The sequence below is a fragment of the Triticum dicoccoides genome, chromosome 2A, assembly GCF_002162155.2.
Source record: "Triticum dicoccoides isolate Atlit2015 ecotype Zavitan chromosome 2A, WEW_v2.0, whole genome shotgun sequence".
NCBI lineage: Eukaryota > Viridiplantae > Streptophyta > Magnoliopsida > Poales > Poaceae > Triticum > Triticum dicoccoides.
In genome coordinates, this window is record NC_041382.1 from 592,559,623 (window position 1) to 592,567,423 (window position 7,801).

Below are 7,801 nucleotides of genomic sequence, written 5' to 3' on the forward strand. Positions count from 1 at the left end.
CTGTGAGGCGGCGACCGTGGGCGGGCGGCGCCCGTGCGGCGGCGGGATGGGCCGCGGGGGCCCTCCTCGGGCCCAGGAGGGCCGCGGTGCGGGAGGCGTCCGGCGGGACACGTGGCGCGATGCTAGTGGCTGCGGGGCGGCGGCGCGAAATGTCCGGCGCGGCCCGGACGTGTCTGGTGCGCGGATGGAGGGGGGCTAGGGTTTGGACTGCGGAATTTTCAGAGGGGATCACATATTTATAGGTAGAGGGAGCTAGGAGAGTCCAAATGAGGTGCGGTTTTCGGCCACGCGATCGTGATCGAACGCTCTAGATGATGGAGAGGGTTTTGGGCCAAATTGGAGGGGTGCTAGGATGCAACACACACGAGGCCTTCTCGGTCCCTCGGTTAACTGTTGGAGTATAAAACGAAGTCCAAATGGTACGAAACTTGACCGGCGGTCTACCGGTAGTAAACCAAGGCCGCTTGGCAAATCTCGGTCCAATCCAGAAATGTGTAATCCCCACACACGAAAGAAAGGTAGAAATGATCACCGGAGAAGAACGAAGCGCCGGAATGCAAAACGGACAACGGGGAAAATGCTCGAATGCATGAGATGAACACGTATGCAAATGCAATGCACATGATGACATGATATGAGATGCATGACAACAACAACAACACACGGAGACAAAACCCGAACCTGAGAAAATAAAATAACTTAACGCCGGAAACGGCAAGAGTTGGAGTACATATTGGGTAAATCACATCCGGGGTGTTACAACACTCCACCACTACGAGAGGATCTCGTCCTGAGATCTAGGACTGAAAGAACGTCGGGTACTCAGAACGGAGGTGATCCTCGCGTTCCCAGGTAGCTTCACGGGCGGAATGGTGTGACCACTTGACTTTGAGGAATTTGATTGACTTGTTGTGAGTCTTGCGTTCGGTCTCTTCAAGAATAGCCACGGGGTGCTCACGATAAGAGAGATCTTCTTGGAGCTCAGTGTCCTCGAAGTTGATGGTGCAGTCAGGAGTCTTAAAGCACTTTCGGAGCTGAGAGACATGGAACACATCATGAACATTTGCAAAGTTTGGAGGAAGCTCGAGTTGAGAGGCGAGGTTGCCTCTCTTGCTGACAATCTTGAAAGGTCCCACGTATCTGGGGGCAAGCTTCCCTTTGATACCGAAGCGACGAGTACCTTTCATTGGAGAGACGCAGAGGTAAACATGATCTCCGATCTCGAAAGCCAAATCACGGTGCTTACTATCATAGTAGCTCTTCTGGCGGGATTGGGCTGCTTTGAGGTTATCTCGAATGACTTTGCACATTTCCTCTGCCTTTGTGATTAAGTCATTACCGAGAAGCTGACGTTCACCGGTTTCGGACCAGTTGAGAGGGGTACGACACTTCCTTCCATACAGAATTTCAAATGGGGCCTTGCCCGAACTTGCTTGAAAACTATTGTTGTAGGATAATTCAGCATAAGGAAGACAATCCTCCCACTTCATGCTGAAGGTGATCACACAAGCCCTGAGCATATCTTCAAGAATCTGATTGACACGCTCGACTTGGCCGCTAGTTTGAGGATGGAAAGTTGTGCTGAAGCGGATGTTGGTGCCCATGGCCTTCTGAAAAGAATCCCAAAACTTGGAGGTAAAGATGCTGCCACGGTCTGAAGATATCACTTGAGGAATACCGTGCAGAGAGACAATCCGAGAGGTATAGAGTTCCACCAATTGAGCTGCAGTGATCGACTCTTTGATAGGCAGAAAGTGAGCCACTTTAGTGAGTTTGTCGATGACAACGAATATAGCATCATTGCCACGTTTGGACTTTGGAAACCTAGTCACGAAGTCCATCTCAATGTGGTCAAACTTCCATTCTGGAATGGCAAGAGGTTGGAGGAGACCAGCTGGCCTTTGGTGTTTTGCCTTCACTCTTCTGCAGACATCACATTCATTTAAAAAGTGAGCAATCTCACGCTTCATTTGAGTCCACCAATAAGCCTGCTTAAGGTCCTGATACATCTTCGTGCTCCCAGGGTGGACGGAGAGGAGAGAATTGTGAGCCTCATTCATGATCACTTTACGAAGGTCACCTTTGGGCACAACAATACGATCCTCGAAGAAGAGAGTATCCTTGTCATCAAGGCGGTAGCACTTGTACTTGGGTTGACTCTTGGCAATCCCAATCTTCACCTTCTTCACCATAGCATCAAGAAGCTGAGCTTGGCGAATCTGGTCTTCCAAGGTAGGAGAGACTTGAAGGTTGGTGAGGAAACCTTGTGGAACAACTTGCAGATTAAGTTTGCAGAAAGCTTCACAAAGCTCGGGTTGATAAGGCTTGAGAATCAGACTGTTGCAATAAGCCTTCCTGCTCAATGCGTCAGCAATCACATTGGCCTTGCCTGGAGTATACTCGATACTCGGATTATACTCTTGAATCATTTCGACCCATCGAGTTTGCCTGAGGTTGAGATTAGGCTGAGTGAAGATGTACTTGAGACTCTTGTGATCAGTGAAAATGTCCACTTTCCTTCCCAATAAGAGATGTCTCCAAGTCAAAAGAGCATGCACAACTGCCGCCAACTCGAGATCATGAGTGGGGTAGTTCTTCTCGTTGGGCTTCAACTGGCGAGAGGTATAAGCAACAACTTTCTTCTCTTGCATCAACACTGCACCGAGACCTTGGAGAGAGGCATCACAAAACACCTCGTACGGCTTGGATTCATCAGGCGGAGTCAGAACTGGAGCAGTGATCAATTTCTCTTTCAAAGTGTTGAAAGGAATGTCACACTCTGGAGACCAAACGTACTTGATGTGCTTCTGGAGAAGATTTGAGAGAGGCTTCGCGATCTTAGAAAAGTTTTCAACGAATCTTCGACAATAGCTTGCAAGACCGAGGAAGCTACGGAGTTGCTTCACGTTCTGAGGAGGTTCCCAATTCACAATTGCAGACACCTTCTCAGGATTCACCGCAATGCCCTTGGCAGAGATGATATGACCAAGATAAAGAACCTCATCGAGCCAAAATTCGCACTTGGAGAACTTGGTGTAGAACTTGTGTTCCCTCAGCTTATCGAGTACCAAACGCAAGTGCTTGGCATGATCTTCCTTGTTCTTCGAGAAAACCCGAATGTCGTCGAGATAGACCAAAATGAAGTCATTGGTGTAGGCGTTGAAGATGAAGTTCATCATGTGAGAGAACGTCGGAGGAGCGTTGACGAGGCCAAAATACATGACAGTGTATTCATATGAACCATAGCTTGTCCTGAAAGCCATCTTGGGAATATCTTGTTCGCGGATTCGAATCTGATGATAACCCATATGGAGATCAAGCTTGGAGAATACTTGGGCGCCTTGGTTCGCTTGATTGCGCTCTTGAAGAATTTGCATGATCAACTGTGGGTTTGCATTGGTTGCGGCCATCACAGCTTGCCATGCCTCCGGAGGAGGGGGAGGTGGTGGCGGATCTTGATTCTGATTCTGATTGGTGCTCTTAGCGGGAGCCATCCTGAAGAGGGTGACAACCATTAGCACATTGATAGACAAATATTGAAGCTGAATCCAACGGAATGAAAATTGCAACATATAGTCTTCACATCTGAACATAAGAACGAATGCATTCCTCTTGAAATGGTCACATATCCATAAATTGAGAAGCCACTTAGAATTCAGGTAGAGAAATAAATCAACAAGGTATGGATCAAGAACGAATACTCGGTAAGAAATCCCAATCTCAAACCAAATATCCGTGGAAGAAGAACTAGAGCTACGAGAATTCCCACCTATGAAACTCCCGAACCTTTCCGGTTATGCAATCAGGTGTTGGGGATACAGGGGAAGCATAATATCTCACCCAAATCTAGAAAATCCTACATCCAGCTGTATCCATCCTTCAACACATAACCGAGAAAAACTTCGAAAACCATCTACCTCAACCTTCGAAAAGCACCCGTTATACAAGTTATGGCGATACTCCCGAACTCCTGCCCTAGTACTGGGTGGCGTCGAGGTTATCTCACCAACGAACTGCATAAAAGAGATTTTCGATGTCGGCGTACTAAACTCAGGTATTCCAGAACTGCAACGATAAAATTATGACGACAACACCTCGGAGCTCAACTCCCTGGGACACTGCCACAAAACCCCTGACAGGAGGCACCAAGACAATGTTCTCGTCACAAAACCATCGGAACGATTCTAAGATACCCGCGTGATCCTAAAAAAATTTTAGTGAAATTTGAGAAGAGAAGAGTCAAAACTCTACGTCAGGATGCCTTACCAGAGCGATGAGGAGACTGGGAAGTAAAAACAATTCCTAAACTCTCCGATATATAATTCCTAAATGACTCAAAACATTTTTCTAGACACAACTCGGCCGCTAATAACGATCAAGCAAAGGGGCTCCTAAGGTCGGGGAAGGCTCTGATACCAACTTGAAACGCCCTCGATGCGGCTATATCTCCCATGTGTCGAGGCACGACTTAGAGGCATAACCGCATTGAAAGCAATGTCGCAAGTTAGGCAATCATCACAACATCCCATGTAATATAGATAATAAAAGGGGGAGATACATAGTTGGCTTACACTCGCCACGTCAATCAAGTACATAAATAGCATTACAACATTCAAACACTCATGGCCCGACTACGGCGCCAAAATAAAAGATAACCCAACATGCGACACGGTCCCGATCACCCCAACTGGGCACCACTACTGATCATCAGGGAAAGACACGTAATATCGGCGTGAGTCCTCGTCGAACTCCCACTTGAGCTCAAGAGCGTCATCTGGAACGGAATCATCAGGCCCTGCATCTGGTTTGGAAGTAATCTGTGAGCCACATGGACTCAACAATCTCGCACCCTCGCGATCAAGACTATTTAAGATTAATAGGTAAGGCAATTATGTGGAGCTGCGGCAAGCGACTAGCATATATGGTGGCTATCCTGTTCGCAAAAGAGAGCGAGAAGAGAGGGCAAAGCGCGAACGAGAAACTAGAGAACAACTTGCGCAAGCATTACTCCAACACCGTGTTCACTTCTCGGACTCCGCCGAGAAGAGACCATCACGGTAACTCACACTGTTGATTCAATTTTAATTAAATTAAGGTTCAAGTTATCTACAACCGGACATTAACAAATTCCCATCTGCCCATAACCGCGGGCATGGCTTTCGAAAGTTCAAATCCCTGCAGGGGAGTCCCAACTTAGCCCATGACAAGCTCTCACGGTCAACGAAGGAATAGACCTCCTCCCGAGACATTCCGATCAGACTCGGTATCTCGGTTCTTCAAGACACTTCGACAGGTTAAAACAAGTCCAGCAACACCGCCCGAATGTGCCTACAAATCCCGATAGGAGCTGCACATATCTCGTTCTCAGGGCACACTCAGATGAGACATCCTACGAGTAAAACCAACCCTCAAGTTGCCCCGAGGTGGCCCCGCAGTCTACTCGGTCGGACCAACACTCAGAAGAGCACTGGCCCGGGGGGGTTTAAATAAGATGACCCTCGGGCTCCGGAAACCCAAGGGAAAAAGAGGCTAGGTGGCAAATGGTAAAACCAAGGTTGGGCATTGCTGGAAAAGCTTTAATCAAGGCTAACTATCAAGGGGTTCCCATTATAACCCAACCGCGTAAGGAACGCAAAAATCCGGGAACATAACACCGATATGACGGAAACTAAGGCGGCAAGAGTGGAACAAAACACTAGGCGAGAGGCCGAGCCTTCCACCCTTTACCAAGTATATAGATGCATTAAGATAACATGGCAATATAATGATATCCCAACAAGTAAATAGTGTTCCAACAAGGAACGGTCTCCAATCTTCACCTGCAACTAGCAGCGCTATAAGAGGGGCTGAGCAAAGCGGTAACATAGCTAATCAACGGTTTGCTAGGACATGGTGGGTTAGAGGTTTGACATGGCAATTTGGGAGGCATGGTGAGCAAGTGGTAGGCATCGTAGCATAGGCATAGCAAAAGAGCGAGCATCTAGCAAAGCAAAGATAGTAGTGATTTTGAGCGTATGATCATCTTGCCTGCAAAGTTGTCAGAGTTGACTGGATCCTCGAAAGCAAACTCAACGGGCTCCTCGTTAGCGAACTCGTCTCCCGGCTCTACCCAAACAAGACAAACAAGCAACAAGGACACAATCAACCACGTGCAAGGATCAAACAATATGATGCAAAGATGGTATGCTATGCGGGATGCAATATGTGATGCATATGCAAGATTTGACAAGGAAAGCATGAACCTGGCCTCAACTTGGAAAACCAAGGGTGCCACTGGAAAGATGAGATGAAATCACTTGAAAACAATATAAAGAACACCGGAATCGGAGTTACGGTTTGGAAATGGCAAGCAATTTAAATATGGCCACGTTCTGCGTTTTACAGCAAGTAGCCATCTAAATGCAACAAGATGAACATGCTACAGCACCCAAACATGGCAACAAAATACATGGCAGGAATCCATTCATGAATCTTAACAAAAGTCTAGCACTGAGCTACGGCCAATTCATCCATTAACAGGTTCAAACAAGCATGGCAAAAATGCATTTGGTAAACAGATTTCAGACTTAGTGAAATTAACACTTGTCTGGAATTTCAGATCAGGTAGCACTCTTTAGAGCATGAAAACAATATGCTACAGGACCTGAACATGGCAAAGTAAAGCATGGCATGGAGCTACTCAAAGAGCTTAACAAAAGTCCCTTAGTGACCTTGAGCCAAAAGGGATCAGAAAATACATTTGCAAGCATGTGAACATGGCAAAAACATAATCAGTTCTCGGAATTAGTGAAAACTGGAGCATGCTGAAACAGATATCAAGTAGGCATGTTTACGAGCTCGATGCACTCACTACAGAGCAAGTCATGACAAACTAAGCATACACCCATCAGGAATACACAAAATACAAGCTAGACATGGCAAGAACAATAACATAGCATGCACGGATCAACTACAACATCATCGGCAAAATCGCTAACAAGTAGATAATCTACCCAGATTCACGAAATGACAAAAGTAAAGCTCGATTGACTCAAGCTAGGGTGCTCCATAATTGCAAACAAAGACATGGATGGATAGATCACTATAAGATTAACAAAACATCCTTACTGATCATCCTCAAAAGAGGCACGGATCACTAGGAAACAACATGAACATATGGCATATTGAGATAAACAAATCAAGGACTTAGTGGAAATGCTAAGTCCCTGAAATCAGCATTAACGATTGCACCACTTTGCAAGCTTGTATTAGTCACCACACACATCACAAAAATACATGGGTTGCACCTCTGGAAAGATGGCAATGCATATAACAAAACTCATGTAGAGCACCTGGGCATATCATGCACACAATAATCATGGCAAAAATGACAAATATCTAACTAGAGCAGCAGATCCGACAATTATCTCAAATAACATTCTTCTAACAGCATTTCGGGCATCAAGAAGAACTCAAATGAAAATGATGCAGTGAGATGAAATGATGTACTCTCTGAGGCGAACATTTTGATATGCTATATGCCCAAAACGGAGCTACGGATGCAAAGTTACGATGCGATGAACATGAGCAAATAAATCTGGGACTTAGGGGAAAAAAGGTCAACCCCTAGGGTTTTGAATCCAGATCTGAGATCCCGGTGCGCGGATCGAGGTTCGCCTGAGAGGAAGGTCGTTATAGGAGTTCCTGTTCGCCGAAGTTGGAGAGGCGGCCGGATCCGGGCGGGGAGGCGAGGCCGGAGCCGGTGGTGGCGGCGGTCGACCGCAGCGAGGCGGCGGAGGAGACGGCGCCTTGGCGCGGCGGC